Source organism: Lepisosteus platostomus, chromosome 7 (genome assembly GCF_059453375.1).
Source record: "Lepisosteus platostomus isolate fLepPlt1 chromosome 7, fLepPlt1.hap1, whole genome shotgun sequence".
Classification (NCBI taxonomy): Eukaryota; Metazoa; Chordata; class Actinopteri; order Semionotiformes; family Lepisosteidae; genus Lepisosteus; species Lepisosteus platostomus.
In genome coordinates, this window is record NC_142617.1 from 56,658,236 (window position 1) to 56,675,869 (window position 17,634).

Consider the following 17,634-nt stretch of genomic DNA (forward strand, 5'->3'; position numbering starts at 1 on the left):
AAGTGGAAAGGACACGGACATACAGTACATGTAAAACCTAGAACAGGAGACACTTTTGTACAATATACTGTATGAAGATTCTCCGCCATGCTGTTGAAACTCCCATGGATTCATTCAAGAAATGGCTGAATGAGATCCCTAGATAAATTAACTACTAGCTATCAAAACTAGAAATCCTCTCATTTTGTACCCTTCTTATGTTCATATGTATGTTATTTTGCCAAAAATATTTCTGTTTATTACTGATTTTCTTACTGAGTTTCTGCAGTAACTAATATGATAAAGTGCCTATTTAGCGTTTGCTAAGAAAAGGTCATACTGTATATAAAACCTAATTTGCAATTACTCTTCCAAACAAATCAAATCAGTATTACTGTATTTGTCAGCTGTTGTCTGGTCTGATCGATGGCAGAAATATTGATCTGATCAATACTACACATTTACTACACATAGTCATTAAGGGCTAATATTCACCTCAGTGAAGGTAAAGTGCTTAATTTACACATTCATTTATTTCAATTTAAGGGTATTTTTAATACCCCGCTCTGTCTTAAAGCATCACAGGGAAAGATGTTATTCCTTTTTTATTAAAGGTCTAGCTGATGAAACAGCTGATTGATAGCAAATAAATATCAAGAATAATGATAATAAAACTAGCTCAGTAAAGATCTAAATGCCATTTATTTTGTGTTGCACAGGCAGCTGATGTGTTCTGTAAGGTGGTTGGGTTTCAGCGACAGATTAGTCCCACAGTGTCTCACTTCCCACTTTCCTGTACCAGTCTGTCAAGCCCTTTGTGACTGGACATCTGTAGGAGGAGGATGCTTGGGAGGGCAGGGTCAGTGACGATACACAAATCAGCACTTGCTTTCAGCTATCACAATAATCCCACTGTTCTTGGAATGATGTTGGGGAAGATGAGATATTTTATTCAGTCTCCTGGGATGCAGGCTTTAATATACAAATGGATTTATGATTCCTAACCTCTTCCACAGATTATCTCTGTCTTCTGGAGAAACTGACCAAAAACATCAGCACTCTGTATAAGGGAAAGGTCTCTCAGAATGTAAAGTAATTTGTGGACATGTTCTTTTGTTTTTAATGTTTTCGGAGCTAATCTCTCAAATCAAATCCTTCTAGGAATTTGGCACGTGTGCAACTTTGGTGCCAGATTACACAGACTGCCTGTTCTGATGAATGCACAAGCAGTCCTCTGGGTCAAGGCTAGCTTTTCATTTCGTGCTGCGCCCTGAAAGATCTAGCATCTCTGGGTTGTGCTTATTCAGGGAGATGGCAGACATAAAGTCCTTCCTCGTTCCTGCCCAGTTATGAATTTAAAGCACTCCCTAATCCTCCAGAACAAAATCTGTCCCTCGTAGTGTGCCACTGCAAATACAGACGCCATTCAAAGAGCAGCTCTCGTTTTCAAACTGATGCACTTGTACGAATGCTTGAGATGATCCCTTACACCAGCCAAGTCCAACAGCTCTCTTCATAAATTCTTAGTTTCGGGACCTTGGCTCTGTCATGCTACAACAGATTTACCCATTGCTCTGTTGCTTCATTCTCCCTGCCCATCCATCTACAGTACGTCCCTGTCCACAGCTCGCTCTCTGGCTCCTGTTCCTCAGCCAATTATAACACAAGGGCAGTCGGTTGCCAAGCCTCACATTCCATTAAGCAGATCTGTTGCTTTAAGCCATCTGATTAGTGGGAGGGTAAACTTGTGCTCTTTGCTGACTCTCCGCCATCCACTTTGCACTTCTAAAATGCCTGTGAGGAGGAAGTCATGAACACAAATGCTGCCTTATATGGATGCATCATATCATCATATCATTTCCCTCTCTTCCAAGGCTCCGTGCAGCCCGCCTTGATTATCAACAGAGCAGATAACACGCTCTGTCTCAGGGCCACTGAGCAGCTTGTCCAACTGACAGGAAGAATAGAGAAGAGGGAGAGCAGAGACATGCAGTGCCCGCACTCTGCCCCGTCGCAGGAACCTTCCTGTCTGATAATTCAACAGAAACGACAGCTGGCAAATTTGCTTAATCAGTGTCGACATGGTTAACGGTTGTAAGTCCTAAATGCTTCATATAAAAATGAATGTCATTTTCATGAAAGCTGATGTAGGGCAGTGATCAGTTTGAAGTGAACCCAGCCATGTCCAGCAGCTCTCCGTTTTTCCCTTAACTTTCTTAAATGTCTTTTTCATTAATCTTTCCAAACCCCCTATTTAAGTTCTTCATTTAGCTTAAAAGATACAAAATTACATTTGAGATTTTCTGGGATCTATACATTCTTTTTCTCAATAGTCCTTAGTGTGTCCTTAGTTTATGTAGTACATCTCCGGAAAACTGTATTTGGCCTCTATTAAATGTGTCGCTTTGAATGATGTACAGATATGTCGCTGTCAATGTATGTCTGGAAAACGGAAATTGGAAATCATTGTATATAATATCAGAATCTGGAATTTTTATGATCACTTCTAATGAATCAGAAGTGAATGAGTGAGATTTAAAGTCCTGTTAACCTACGTAAGTTACAGTATATAGTAACACTATATATGTCAGAAACCATCATTTTGTAATTTTAAAGCAGCCACAAAACTACTGGCAGTGGTTTAGAATTAACAGTCCTTTACAAATGATTAACAAATTAACCCATCTACAAATGCCACTTATTTTAAAAATAATAATAGAAATCCTGTAAATTCATACACGATTCTTGTCGTTACCTATGTAAATTGTCATTTTTTTGTTAACATTATTGAGCTGACCGTGACATAGAAGATCTGTAGATGGCAGTGTTGGCTCTTAAGTAGAAGTAGACTAAGTCTATCCTTACCCATCAGATCCCCATAACCCACTATGTGTTCAGAAGAGCAGTGAGCAGAGGACACAGGGATGCTAGCAACACGTCCATAGCTTGAACACTAAGTAGACCGTCACACAATCACTTATCCTGCATATTTCAGGATTTTAGAGACAATAAACCAAAATTGAACACAGTGGATGTGTGCACAGTTATGAAGGAAAGCATGATTACACAGAAGCATGGTTGGGAGGTGCAATACAGATCCTGAAAACAGCGTCATACTGTAATATCTGCAAACAGAAGATGGGAAGCAAACTTAGCATTTAAAGACAAAAAAAATAGAAATGAAAATAAAGTTTGTGTGTGAAAAAGACACACACAGTGTACAGTGGATGCTTGTACTGTTAAAACCAGGGAGTGGGAGCGGTGTCAGGAAGAATTCTATACACTGGAGGTTACAGTTCTGTCAGTCTGGCTCACAGACTCCCAGAGCTCTGAAAGGTCATTTAGCAATTTGCTACACCTGAATTAAAAATAGCTAAGAGCTCTGCTTCTCTCACTGGGTTGCTTTGGGCACAAGGTAACACAGGCGATTACAGATTTGCTGAAGACGTAGGGTATGCAAAAGCCCCTCTCCATTGCTGTTTTTCTCCGAGTCGGAGAGGGAAAACAAAATTAATCCTCACAGCTCTGGGTCACGGCAACAGGTCAAAAGTTTATTGATTAAACGTCAGGTTTGCAGGTGAATGTGATTCATAACTCAGGGGTGGCTGCTGCACAAATTCATCACGGACTGTTGCAGCAGAAGATTAAAAGGTACATCGTAGGATCGCATGACAGTGCCAGGCAGATGAATCCGCCCCGTGATCCTAAACAAAAAATGCATGAAGAAAAAAAATTCAGAGAAGGTTCCCCTTTCAGTGTTTGCAAGATAACATTGAAATAGTTAAGCAGGTAAGCTTTTGTACTGTATATATCCCTTTCAGAAGTATTCTTCCTTTGTGTATGTTGGATAATATTCAGTTGGATAATATTTTGCATTATTAGGGAAATTAGCATTTTGAATATAGAAAACTAACACTCACATAACGGATTCACAAAACTTCCTCAGAAGAGTCAAGCAATCCGAACAGTGTTCTGGTGTTGATCGATGGCGATTTGAAGAAGCCTGAAGTGGTGACTTTTTTATGTGTCAAGCCTGTACTTTAGTGACCTCAGCAATCGATTCCTGAGCATCAGACCTTATACATAATTTTATCTTTGCTGTGTTAAATGACCCAGAGAGTTTTGGTTCATGATCCCAGTATCCCAACATCCCCTAAATCCAGGTTGTTCATTTACTTATGGGAATCAAATGGTCTCTGTTTTGTTCCTTCTAAAATCACACAACCCAAAATCAGATGGGTTCATAAAGAGAAACACTATTCGTTGGACTTTCATTCAAGACTCAGAACATAATTTATGATTACTACTACTTACTACTCTGGGTGCCTTTATACTGAGAGACAGTGCAGATATTTGAAACACTAAGTATTGCTTTTTTTAAAAAAAATGCTGCCCTTTTTTAGAATTGGGCGAAACATATTGCAACAGGAACTTTTACTAATTACCCCATTAGTTTTGATCATCTTTTAAGCACCCTGGAGTTTCTTTTTACATTGAATTCAGCCGAACAGTTGTGATACAGAATTTCATTACACCAGTCGTTGTCTGTAAAAATCACTGAGGCTCATGTCTTGCAAGTGAGGGTGATGCGACAGCAGGGAGCTCCGCAGGCTTGAGAGTGATGACTCCACTGTGTCACAGAGTAGGAAGTCTATGTATCAGAAGCAACTTCTAATGCCAGCAGAGACCCAAGGTTAACTGTGTTTAAATCCTTTGGTGCAAATCAGTGCAAGGTTTTGAGGGCTAAGATCTGACTGAGAAGATACCAATACACTCATACAAGCTCTCCTCTGAACTACAGTAGGAGATGTTGGAAGATATTGGCAGAGTTGCAGGCAATTATTTCAGGGATCCCTAGAACCATGGCACGCAGTGCAAGCTTTTTGTCAGCAAGAAAGCTCACAGTCATTGGCACTCTGTTGGGCTCAGTCCAAGGCAGTAGCTATGAGTAAGAGATAACCTTGCCCTACCACCACCCTATCAAGAGTGTCGTCTGATATTACTCTGACTGACAGTAACCCAGCCCCTCAGCACCAATCAGGTTGGAGGCTCTGTATAACCTCACCACAAGAGATTGCATTGATGAGGACACTTCGCATGTCGTGCTGATGAGGGAAGTGTAAAACTATCACCACCCAAACAGATAGCCTGTGTCCCTCTGAAAGGGCAAATCTTTCAACAGCTACTTCATGTAAACACCAAGTGCTTGTGCTGAATTCATTAGCAAGGCTCAAACTACATTAGTTAAGGGGGTTTTCATTTAATGTTTTCTTCCCCCAAGTGAGACCGGCTGCCAAGTACATTCTCTCTGTGAAAAGGACGCTTGCTTTGTACATGCAGAATTATAGAGTTCTTTGTTAACGTGTTCAACAAAAGTTGCAATGTCTTGGCTCAGACTCCTCCCTCACTCTTTAAATAAACACTTTGCTGTGTGGTCCACTGTGCTAGAACATGATTTTGGGATTCACTATTGCAAGGTTTCTTGGGAAATACCTTACAGATATTAATCTGCAACATTAGCTCTTTCCTTGTGTATCCCCCAGGCAGATTCAGAAGGAAATGATGCATTTTAAATTCCTCTAATTGACCCTTATTTATACTGCAGCACAAAGTAGAAGAAATTATTTCATGCTATACATTTTGTCTCTTTGTTGTAGTGTATTATTGTTGTTATTCTTTAGCTGTGGTATTTGTTCTGTCCAATAAATATTGCACTTAGCACTGGTTTTAAAATGTATTGAGCTTAATGCACTGTTACTGTACATGGTAAGAAATAAAGTGTATGGTAATTTGGGATTAAGGTGTCAATGTAAAATAAAACAAAATTGAATTCACACCAAGTCTGAATTAGTCCTTTAAAGACTAAAGAACTAAATATACTGTATATACACTATAAAGCAATAAAGATTACTTTGCTTGGATAATCAGGAGCATGGTTTGCATTAAATATAGATGACAGGAGAGAGGAGGAGCTGCTTTTTCCAGGAATTCCCAGCTATCCGCTGTTAAAATATGCAATGACCCGGACTGCAGGCAGAAATGATATCATGAACATTAAGCTCCTGAGTTAATGTTACATACTGGGTCGTGCTGCCAGTGTGCACTAATAGCATGCTTTTAATATACCACATGGGCTCCTAGTGATTTCTGTGGGGACTTTGGCTTTAGTCTGGGAGAATTTTCATACAGCTGTTTACATGGAGGCTAGAAGGATAATTATGAAAAGTGCTTGTGTAGTTTATATATTTTTTCATAATGATATAAGAAGTGACTGATCACATCACATCTTCCAGGCCTTGTGGAAGTTCATAATGATAGCAACATAAAGTTTCTCAGAAACATTTTTGTGGACTGTAACATAGACAAGCAATGTTATGTGAGCACGCTGCTATTAGAGACATATTTGTTTGCTATGTGGTGTTTAACACTTCTGGATGCTCTACAGAACCTGCAGTTTGCACTAGGTGTCAGAAGGTCTTCTTTGCTTATCATGGTAGTGCTGGGATTCTGCTGAACGACAACACTGAAGGGTGGGATGAAGTTTATATGCTGTCGTCAGTGTTTCAATCAATAAGATAACCAGATCTTTCACAGCTGAAAACGAGTTACGCAGGTGGGTGAACAGACAGAGTGTTGTAATACTATTGTCTTCTTTGTAATGAGCCTACAGGAGCATTCCACTTGTCCATGGTAAAACCACGTAACAGACCGAAGATTCTGGGCTTGTAGCAACTTGATCAAACACTTAGCGCTACGATCGTGTTATAGACGATCATGTAGAGGTGCCAGACCACCAACCTCTGAGCCCTGTCCCTGTACCTGGAAAGTTCCACCTCTCTACTCCTTGAAGGAAGCACCTGTTGAATTGAATGAACCATTTACGTATAGCCCCTAAGAGAATTTGTTTTTCACATCAAAAGCTCATAAACATATAACAATAATACAGTATAAAAACAGTACAATACCATAGCACAACATGAGATCTTAAATATGTTTTCATGATCTTTTCATTATCAGTAAGCTCCTCATTATTCCTGGAATGGGTCAGGAAGAGTGAGAGCTCAGCCCAGACTCCAGTCCAGGACAGGACTCCAGTCCATCGGAGGACAAACATACACAAGGGCCATTTAAAGACACCAGTTCAGCTCTCTTTCAACAATGTTTGGTTTTGTGTCACAGCAATCTCACAGCTCTGCTTGAACTGGGAGGCTGTGACTTGGGCGAAGGTTAATGCATCTTTCAAAGTTTCTATAGAATCGTATATTTTAAGTTCCCACTAGGCAATAACTTGAAGAAAAAAGTCTAGATTGCACAATTTTCCTCTGAACACTTATAGAATAGTAATCCATCACACGTATGCGAATGTATAGAAGAAAAAAGGAAGACAATGTAGTTTAAGTTAAATGGTAATTTTGTGAAAGGTAGGTCCATAGGTATCAACGTAATGTGTTCAGTTTTATCTGTCTATGGTAGTTAAGCTGTTTAATTAGGACAACTGAAAGTTCCATGTGACAAAGTGATTTCTCTGTCTTCACTTTGCATACATCAAACTCAGGTGGTTCTCTTAAAGCCGCTGGAGGTGAAGGTTGATTGTTATGAACTAGAAAAAGAACTTAAAACCTCAGATGAAAGATTATGCCAAGAGCTACTGAAATCATAATGGTTATTTTCATCCTGTGCTCAGAACACCAGTGCCATTACAGGTTTGCTTCAAGCTTGGAGAGGGAGAGAGCTTCTCCATACAGTAAGAAATTTAATAATTGATGCCATTTGGGTTCACTGGCTCTGCAGAGGGTCTCACCATGGCCACTGGATGACCTCAGACATCTTCATTCTTAATTAGAACTTGATGACAACCTTTGAAAAATGCAACAGAACGCTCAGGTTTATACAGTACTCTGCTGATAACACTTTTCAGCACTGCAATCTGAAGCCTGAAGCTGGCATAACACACAGGTATTCATTTTGACCAGATTTGCTCTCTATATCTGTGAGGTGATAAAATCACAAAACCATTGGAGTTTCGTGGTGATGTGCGCGGTGAAGTCAGATTTCTTGAGACTGAGTGAACAAAAAAGTGGAGGAAATTATTTTAATTCACAGAAAAAAAGGCAGGTTAAGATGATTAATTACTGTGGCTCCTGATCTTATTGTCAGTTTTAAAATGTAGTTAGTATGTGAAGGTATTCTAAAAGAGCTACTGTATTTCTTAATTATTTATAAGCAATGATTAGATGACCAAAAATAAAGGTTTTGTTGGCCAAGAATGTTGAATACTGATTTGCAAGAGAAAAGGGTACAGTATGCATTAAAAAAAAACGTTTTGCATGACTTATCCGGCAACGATTTAACTAACCGCATGGAATTGTGTACTTCGAATATCCCAGGAAAGATTATAAGTGAATGAAAACTACAACAGTTTCCCCACTTCTTGGCTAGTTACTGTGTTTTTCCCCTTTTGAAAAATCCACCTTAACTGTTTTGTACTTCAGCACTACTAACACATTTCTTTCTTAACACAAGAAAAAATGTGAAACATGTTTTGTGTAATTGCCACATAAAACTCATTACTGTTATACAACTACTGTGCTTTGCTGATTACTAGCTCATGGTGCTTCATCTCCCTCTATAGCCATCTCCCTTATAGCCAGCAGCCATATCACCCTGCAACTCACAACTGGCAACCCACTGAAGCTAAGCAGGTGTGAGCCTGGTCAGTACCTGGATGGGAGACCTCCTGGGAAAAACTAAGGTTGCTGCTGGAAGAGGCGTTAGGGGGGCCAGCAGGGGGACCCTGCGGCTCATGTGGGTCCTAATGCCCCAGTGTAGTGACGGGGACACTATACTGTAAACAGGTGCCGTCCTTCGGATGAGACGTAAAACCGAGGTCCTGACTCTCTGTGGTCATTAAAAATCCCAGGGTGTTTCTTGAAAAGAGTAGGGGTGTAACCCTGGCATCCTGGCCAAATTTCCCCATCGGCTGTTATCAATCATGGCCTCCTAACAATCCCCCTCTGTGAATTGGCTTCATTACTCTGCTCTCCTCCCCACTGATAGCTGATGTGTGGTGAGCGTTCTGGCGCACTATGGCTGCCGTCGCATCATCCAGGTGGATGCTGCACATTGGTGGTGGCGGAGGGGAGTCCCCATTACCTGTAAAGCCCTTTGAGTGGAGTGTCCAGAAAAAGCGCTATATAAGTGTAAGCAATTATTATTATAGGATGTCTTTATCATGTTCTCTAGTCTCCTTCATCAAGACCCACGACCGCCTTCGTTTCCAGTCTTGTGAGGAGATAAAGGGCTGGTCAAAAGAGAAGGAAAAGCCGGAATTAAAAATAGTGTGGAGAGCTGCCCAGGGCGAAGGCCTGTCAGGTTTGCTTGAAATGAGGAAGATTCCTGCTCGAAGACACTTGCTGCAGCTGCCCTTCGAATGAACTGCGGGCGGGGTGGGGGGGCTCCCTTCTGCAGAGCTGGGAGAGCAGAATGATTGCAATGTCTGTAATCCAGGATTATACATCTTTTTTCACATGAGCCAATGGATTAAAAAGCAGAGAGCCAAATGGCAGGATCAGACATATTAAGATTATTACTTGGAGTTGGCAGAGTTTTAAAAATAGATTTCTGAACAAATCTCCAGAGAGGGAAATAGGGAGAACACTGGGTTTGCACTTTGCTGTTTCTTGGCAAACATTCACAAGAAATAAGTGCAAGAAGCTGCTCACTGACAGTGGACTCCTCAAATCACATGGATTTACCGATTCAGGTTTCTGAAGTGATGGAAGAGTGTTTGTGCAAGGCAACAAATGTATGACTGTTCTCTAAACACTAAACCACATTTTAGTACCATTTGTGCATGTGTGTGTAATAGACATTGCAAATTATGTTCATTTAAGAGCTAACAAAACTTCAGTTTTCTAAGGTGGATTACTCACACCTTTAGTAAATGCACTACTTACATGTTAATTGCTTATATTCTTGTGCATGAGAAATGAGCAGACTTCCACACAACATATTAAAAATGACTCCAATTGATGCTGCTTTCTGGCTCCTGGCCGGAGGAGCTCTCACTATATCCCAAAATCTACAGAATCATAAACTACCACAGATAACCAATTTCTACAGCTGTGAAAAATCTGCTGTGTACTATTTTCACTGCCCCTACATTTCTGTGTTTCAAAATGCACTTTCCCTTGGCTTTGTGCTAAAATATTGAAAGTTAAAGCAAGACTTTTTGACATGGTGGCACTCAAATGGATTGATGTTACATTTGTTCATTCCTGTTAGTGTCTGTTTGCCACAAATTTTCATATAAAACATTGAAAAAGCAAGGGAAATATTCAACATGGGGTGTGGAATTTGGGGAATAATAAAAGGCTGACCCATTGAGGTGAAAATAACATACAAAACCTTAACCGTGGGCAATACTAATGCAGTATCTGGATAATGCTTTTTACTGGAGACAAGACAGATGATTTTTTATTCTTCTTCTTACAATTATGCTTTGGAAGAGAGAACAATTACAAAAGGGAAGGTAAAAAAGCCCTGGAAATCGCTAACCTTTTGAGATGGAGCATCTGCTTCAAACTGTGGGTCTCACTCCTGGTCCCCTTTCAGGGATACAATACAAAAAGACAGAATATAGTGGGAGTCAAATTGAAGGTTAATTGGAGCCAGAAAAATGTCAACCAATTGTAGCAATTCACCCAGGAGGACTAACCAGCCCTCGGTAAAAAGAATCACAAATTACAGTATAGCACAATGCTGATCCATAATAGGATGAAATGGAGTCTTGAAGTGAGTCAGGCTGACACGTCTAGCTTGCTGCCCCTGCTAGCATCAATGTGTGGGTTTCTGTGCACACGCCATATCTTCAAGTCAAAGTTAATACAGGACTCGCGGCCTCTCTGAGAATAAAGGTGTTGGCACCGTATTCCGAACACTGCCACAGCGATGGCATCCTCTCCCCTTCCAGCCTCAGAACTGCCACGCGACTAGAACACAGCCTCCAAATAGCAGAATCACAGATGACAGGTAATGTTAGAGTCACAGTGGGAAGCTCATATGTGGCAATTCACTGCGAAAACCATGTTGAAGGGAGAAATACCAATCAGATTTTGAAAGTGGTCTGGGTTGCAAAACAGCTTTCCTGTAATACCTGCTTGCTCTAATGGAAGCACCAGTGTGACACTGATCCAAGGAGGGCACATTATACAAGCAGATTTAGCATGGTTTGTCTTGAGACGGAGGACAAAGGATTATCATTACTGCCAGCAAAACTGTGCATGTGTGAGTGAAGCAATTTAAAAAGTGCAAGAGCTCACTGGCCGTCCGTTGTCTGAAATGGGCGTGTTTAAAAATGGACGATACTGTAGCTGCCTGAAAGAAAAAAATGTAAATGCTTAGTTTAGGGTGAAAAGCTGTCAAATTTGACTTATCTGGAAAAAAAATTGAGAGCATTTAAGTAAGAGCATTGTTAGTCGATAAAGTTGTCATTGACTTGCATGTGCATGCATCTGGGTATCACTATGACACAAAGTCAGCAAAAACGGGCTTTGATTAGTTAAAGCAGATAAGCTTCCCCATCATATGGACCAGCAAATGTGAGTTTTTCTGATCCTACTGCTGGATAGCAGACCCAGGGTAGATCTATATGGATATGTAGTTCAGGTGGGGGGCTGCGTCAGCATGCGTAGGCTGCAAAGGAACAAGTAATAGGTTTATTCCATGCTGAAAAGAGAGGAAAGAAAACGTAACATTGTCAACTGAATTCAACTCACAACAGGTGTAAATTAGTGTCTTACCCAAAGAAGCCAGTAATGTTATTTATGAAATATACATTATTATTATTATTATTATTATTATTATTTTATTTCCCTTGGTGACACCCCCATCCAGGCCAGCTTATGGTATTCACAAAGGTTTACATTTATTATTTAAATAAATGCACTTACAATAAAACTACAATAAAGTAGTAATTCATGGGAAAAGAATCACACAAAAGCAAATAAATCAGGAAGAAACAGCTAGTGCTAAAAGAACAGTAAACACACACAAATAACATGAGTACAGAGCAGTGCTGTAGCCACCTTGTTATTGCTCATGCTTGTTTAAGTTCAACACAATGATTACATGAAACATGGAGGAATAAAAACATTTAGTGGAACACAGTGCAAGAGGCACTGAAGGATTTCATTCAAAACTGAAGTTCTCCATTTGATGAAAACTGCCCTGGAGGTTAGGTCGGGTACTCAGCATGTGCAAGTACTGTATGTTTTGCAGAATGTGTTCATATGATTCCAAATTGGGTGACAGATACTGTATAAAACCAACTGCATTCCTATATTTTTAAGAACAAAGGATTATGACACTTTTTATATATATCACGCCCTTAACATATTTCTTTGGAATTGCAATTTAAAATTTGTTTTATCCCTGAAAACATTAAATCTTCTTTTTTTTTAATTCTAAGTGCTCTCTGTATTGTGGCTTTGAAAAGAAGTAATCAGTCAAATACATTGGAAGTCCTTTCAAGGCAGCCTTCTACACAATGTATACTGTCTGTGCAATTTAGAAATACTTACCACAACACTCTGTAGATACACAAATCTTTTGCTGCTGCAAAGAGGTTTTTTTTTTGTTGCTATAGCAGAATGGTTCAAAAAATGAAAAGGATGCTTTTTTATAGTCTGTATATATATAAAAAAGATTGCTCACATTTAAGGTTAATTGGAGCCAGAAATGTCATATTAATCTAGCAGTTTACCAGAGGAAATTGCCCTGGCCTTTTGTAGAAAAATGGCTGAGATCACCACATGGGGCTTTGCTGAGATAGTCAGTAGTTTAATTTGTAACTTGCCTGCTGTGTCTGTGACCCGAATAGTCTTATGTATAATCCACTGCTGTACAATCAGTGCCTGTGATCTTTCACAGATACCATAAAATTAATATTCTGATGGCCCGGAGAGTGCCTAGAACCTACAGAAAGAGGACTCTGACACTCCAACTTTCATTTTCTCCATGTTCTTATTCAGATATCTGTCCTAAGAAACCACAAGCTTGTGAATAATATCAACAACAACAGCTCACACCATTCAAAGCAGAATCTGCGGTGTGCTACATTAGCGTAAAGATTCTTGAAGGCTCTGTAACTATCTGCCTTGAAATTCTGTTATTTGCAACAGAGTAATTGTGTTCCCTGTAGATTTGTGAAATGTTGAAGACTGACTGGAAAAAAAGGCTCTGCTTCCATTGAGGTGTTAATACTGAAATAGGCTTTGTTTCTTCAGAATAAACAGTGAAAAAGGTGAAGGTGTGAGAAATGTTTTTTGCTGGTTTCGTTGTGGTAGTGTTTGAATGGATGAATACCCATTGAAAAGAGAAACATTGTACCTTAGGCCAAAACACCTGGTTATTTATCACCAACACCAATAGAAATGTAGCATTTTTCTTTTTCTAATATACTGTACAGTACATGAACATTTAAATCCATTAATTGTGTATTTGTGGTTTATGTTGTTTATGTTTATGAAGTAAGGAATTTCAATTTTTGTGTATTGTAAGCCTTTTGGCTTTCAAGCTGTAATGAACCATAATTAAACTATGAAACTATGTAACGTGGTGATATCTACTATAACAAAATTAAACAACTTACTGTAGGTTTTATTGGTACTACAGCTCCTGCTTAATAAACTGTAAAAGAAGAGTAGGTAGTGTTTTGTGTTGCACTAAGCAAAGTATCTGAAATGAAAAACCCAAGAAAAGTCTTAGCCTCAAACAAAAACGAATATCTTGCATCTAAGCTGAAACGGCAAATTTTCTATCCCATCGACATCACTAAAATAATTCTGAAGCTACAAAGTGAAAACAACCTACTTGTCCACAGCGAATAGCCCTCGCTAACATTTGAAATAAGAAATTGGGTCTGTTCAAAATATTTCAGCAGAGGTGTAGATTACAGTACAGCTCTCTTTAATGCGTGGTTTATTTCCCTAAATGTCAACACTCCAGGAAATGACATGGTTCTGCTCCTAGACTTGGTACATCGCCAAAGCATCTATTGTGTCCATGAAAGAAATTAAGCTAAAAGGAAAAAAAAAAGAAAAACTGTCTTGATTTCTCCTTAGACGATTGGTGAATCTAATGATAGTAAGGATTACCCTTGTTCGCGGGCACTGATCATGCTGAGTGAAGGTCTAATTGGAATGTTCTCTTGCAAAGTTTATCAAGTCCTGGGGCTGGCAGTTAGTGAACCGGTCAATTAATCTTTTCTCTTTTAATGAGGTGGGGGATTTCCTTTGGCTGAAGCTCACCACATAGACAGCCAGAGTGCCCAGAGGAAGAGACAGCCCTGCACGGAGTGACCCTCCAATTAAAAATGTCCACCCCCCCCACCACCTCTCCAGGTGGCAAATTGGTCTGACCCAGCCTCTGAATGGAAGATGACTTAGCCGTGACTTAGAATCTGCTTTAAAGGACTACAAGGGGAAATGGGGATGACTTCCATGAAATAGGATTGCTCCGGTCAGGCCTTAATTTCTTTCCCTTTATTTTCCGAAAATTAAAAGAAACTTGTTGAATCCCCTCCTCCCCCGCCGAGTGACAAATGACTTATTCCAATCTGGAAACGGGTTGCTTTTATTGTGCAGAGCTCAGAAGATGCCGTAGCAACAAAGAAAGCAGCAGGATGGGAGCTTTGTGCATTTGTCTATATGCAGTTGACTGAAAGTTAACAAAACAAATCCCTTCCAAGAGAAAGTTCAGGCATAAAAGTATCAAAAAGGGAGATTTTGTAGCATGTCACCATGCCTGCCCATGTAGAGTTGCTGACATTTTATGGCTGTTATACCAAAGTTTTGAAAATACATCTTCTATGACCAGACCTCATATATTATACTGTATATAGGTTTAAAGCAATCAATGAAGATTGGTATTGTAAATCCCATAACGCAAATTACAGTCACACCAAAAAAGAAGAGCAATTTTTATGCATCCATTAAGTAAGATAATGAGTGTTAATGGTTGTTGCCGGCACTATGATTGCACATGCCGAATTTGTAACGGTATTTCTCTTGAAAAAGGCCATCTGATTTCCACCTCACTTTAAAAACAAAACACATTTTCCTCTGCCTGATCTCTCCCAAGGTAGAATGAGGTTCAGGATTGCGCACGTGGAACAGGAGAGAGTAGGTGTTTTTGCCTAAGGTGCAGTATTTCTTTATTCACCACCAACACCTGTAGAAATTCCCCTTGGAGGTTTTAGCTTCGTGGAAAGCACAGAACACAGAGGAGGTAAGTTTGGCTCATGCTGAGTCAGTGACTGAGCTGGGGTTTGAACTGTTAAACCAATGCTTAACCTCTGATGTACAGTCCTTAGCCCCCTGATTGGTGCTGTTCCCAGGGGGACTTTGAAAAGGGGCTCAGATGTCAGTCATGGTCAGACAGAACTACATATAAAACTAATGTTAGCTAAGATTGACATTTGAGAAACATGTCACTTAAGAAAAGCTGCGCCGTGAAGACTACATAGACTTTTAACCCCTGCTGTCAAAAGAATGCTGAGATTTGTATGTGTCTGCCTGACAGGCTGCTCTGTCAAACCGTACTTTAATTGGTTCAGTTAACCTGCTTCAGGCTCCAGCTCTGCTAACTTGGCTCTCGCTGTTCCTTCATTCAACTCTGCGCTTCCTTGAAGAGTAATTACAGCAGAATCAGTCAAGGATCTCATAGCACAAAGTATCACCCATTCACGACATGGGTCAGGCTGGCTTGGGTAAATCACAAGGTCAGGACAAGCAGGCTTAATGTCAGCTCTCCTCCTATTCCCTGAGGGGTTTGTTAAAACTTCATTTGTACCGGACTGCTTGAGCTTCTCTCATTAAGAAACACATACAAAGTGTGGACATATACATACAATACATGACCCACAGAGGGTCCTTTTCAGTTTCTTTTAAATTAATTCTCTTGTTTTGTTCCTTACAAATTTGTTTTGTGCAAATATTCTTAATCTAACAAGCCACATCTGTGAAATGGATTAAATTTGACCTCTCCTGTAATGCTTCTTTGAAGCTTTCTTCAGAACTTGTCAATACTATGAAAAAAGTAACCATTAATACTGGGAACTAACCATATTCAAGGGACACAATTATGTACAAAATTCCTTTCACTGTCAGGGTTCTCTTATCTCTTCTCCCCTTTGTACTACATTTTGTGAAGATCCAATTGGATCTGTGCACTTTCCTAGCTAAATGCTGTAGTGACATGACATTTATAAATAATTACACAGGTTCACATTAGATGAATGTGTACAGGGAAATTAGACACTTCTAAATTTACAAGGCAAGTGCATGAATAGCTTTTGGAATGTATTTATCTGGAATTAAATAAAATAAATCACAGACAATGCAGTGCACATGTTGAAAGTCATCTGGGATTTAGAAAAGCAATTCAGAAAAGGCTAAAATATCAAAACTACATCAAAGTTCCCCTAGTTTAAACCTTTTCCCAAGGACTGTAAAATGCAATGCTTACAGTAAGTACCTTCAACTGCATGCAGCCTGCAAGACATTTCCTTTTCTCTGTCTCTGTGCTCTTTCATGATTGCGTGGATATAGGTGCACTAAAGGGTCAGTCAGCCTACTGCAAATGTTAAAGCCATGTACCAGGAACATGACTGAATATGGGTTCAAATGCCTTTTTCTTAAAATGTGAAGTCACGAACTTCAAACACAATACCCCCACAACCACAACACAGGTCAGTCCTGCACAGGCTGGCATCTCCTCCAGGCAGGGATTAGCACAGCCTTTGTAGCTAAGTAAGGTTCACTGCTTCACTGACGTTCCCTGCTTCATCCTGTCACTGTTTCTAAAAAGGCAGACAGAGTGCAAGGAGACAGCACTGTAGCATCAAGTCTTATGTGTGCATTCCTTTACACGGTAACAACATCCCACCTGGCTCATCTTGCTTTTAATATGGTGTTTAATTTTTTTCTTCCCTTATTGAAGTATTTTTTTTTTAAGGCTGTCGATTTCTTCTTTTCAGTGGGGAATTTGAGATTGTCAATCAGTACAAAGGACCCAGATGGCACTGAATTCAGGAATGATACATTATAACTGTCACTTAGCAAGTTCACAAGGACACGCTGGTGAGGTAAGGTTGGTTTTAGGTCAACATTTTGTGTAATCCAATTAAAAACTGATGTTTCATCTATAGATTTAAAACATCCATATACTGTAGGACTGCAGTTCTAAATATTAAATCAATTGAAGCCATCATGCAACAGTACGTTTGCACTTGTTTTTTTTTCAAATGAGAAAATATCACTCTTATAAAATATAAACAAAATAATGAGTTTGCCCATACACATTTGCTGTTTGTTTAGTTTTAGGCACTGGAAGCTTGTGTTTCATTTTGCAGATAGAAATGCACATTTAGCAAGGAGGAAAATCCTTTTAGAATTTTTTTTCTTAAATTCTTGTGGATCTCCATATTGCAAGTCTTTTCAAACAGTTGCTGGAGATTCTTCAAGCACTCTGCAGGTCATTCATACCCCAATCCTAACTGCGTTTTACCATAGAGATCGCAGTGAGCTTCCAAAATCCAGATTATTCCTAATCTTCGCCCCTTCAGTAGAAGAAAATCTGCCCTGAACTAAACCT

General features: G+C 39.6%; 1 long non-coding RNA gene across 1 annotated transcript; it reads right to left on the minus strand.

The window, feature by feature from the left end:
* Window positions 1–3,503: 3,503 nt before the first annotated feature.
* LOC148659289 (uncharacterized) lies at window positions 3,504–6,843 on the minus strand. The gene is made up of 2 exons (XR_015940585.1): window positions 6,778–6,843; window positions 3,504–3,683 (listed from the first exon to the last, which is right to left on the minus strand). It is a non-coding gene; the product is annotated as an uncharacterized LOC148659289 (long non-coding RNA).
* Window positions 6,844–17,634: the final 10,791 nt, after the last annotated feature.